The following is a 1123-nucleotide window of genomic DNA, read 5'->3' as shown; positions in this document are numbered from 1 at the left end:
ATATTAGTGGCAAACGTAGAACTGGCTAGCTAATCACAATAAGGAATCATGTTAGTGGCCTCGACGTTGCTTCTCTAGGGTTTGGGATCGCCTCGACACAACGCTTCAAGGGTTTGGGGTGGCCTCGACGACAACGCTCTTTTAACTTGGTAAATTTGGGTGGCCTCGAGAGAGTTAATTTGTCGGGTAGGGGCGCGGCGGGAGGGGGTAGGAGACCAACATCGTTTTCTCTCTAGGGTTTGGGTGTCCTCGAGAGTTTTGGTCGAGCGAGAGGACCGAGGGGGGGTGCTGCCGTTGTATAAGTTATCACGGTCGAGAGGGGGTATATATATCGACCACCCCTCATGTCGAAGTTATCTCGAGGGGGTTATATCAACAACGACGCGACAACGACGAGAAAGGAAAATAATTAAGGAAAAGGAAGAAAAGAGGAAGAAGGAAGAAGGAAGAAGAAGAAGAAAAAAAAAGAAGAAGAAAAAAAAAGGAGAAGAAGAAAGGAATAGAGGAGAAGAAGAAAAAATAGAATAAAGAAGAAAGGAATAGAAGAGAAGAAGAAAAAATAGAATAAAATTCTAGTTTTTCTTCTTCTCTTCTATTCCTTTCTTCTTCTCTTTTTTTTCTTCTTTTTTCCTCTTCTAATTTATTTCTCCTCTTCTTCCCCTCCTCTTCTTCCTCTTCTTATTTTCTTTTTTCCTCTCATTCTTTTTCTTCTTCTTCTTCCTTCTTCCTTCTTCCTCTTTTCTTCCTTTTCCTTATTTTACTTTCTCCTCTACACTAACCTAAAATGCACTAACCTAAAATCGATATCTACTAACAACCTAAATAAAAAATTAATACATATATGAAAAAACATATATAAACAAAAAAATGCTATGAACATTATATTCATATATACATACATATATAGCCACATCCATTCATCATATATATAGCTACCACATACATATATACATTATATATATGAAAAAAATGCAATGAACAAAAAAAATACACTTATGAAAAAAAATACTATGAACATGTACACATATATACACATACAAACACATATACTCAAAAAATGCAAAAAATTGCTATGAAAATTGCAGGGGCGGCGGCGCGGCGGCCGTGCAGGACAGGGGCGGCG

Source organism: Triticum dicoccoides, chromosome 4B (genome assembly GCF_002162155.2).
Source record: "Triticum dicoccoides isolate Atlit2015 ecotype Zavitan chromosome 4B, WEW_v2.0, whole genome shotgun sequence".
NCBI classification, from domain to species: domain Eukaryota; kingdom Viridiplantae; phylum Streptophyta; class Magnoliopsida; order Poales; family Poaceae; genus Triticum; species Triticum dicoccoides.
This window is presented reverse-complemented; position numbering follows the sequence as displayed.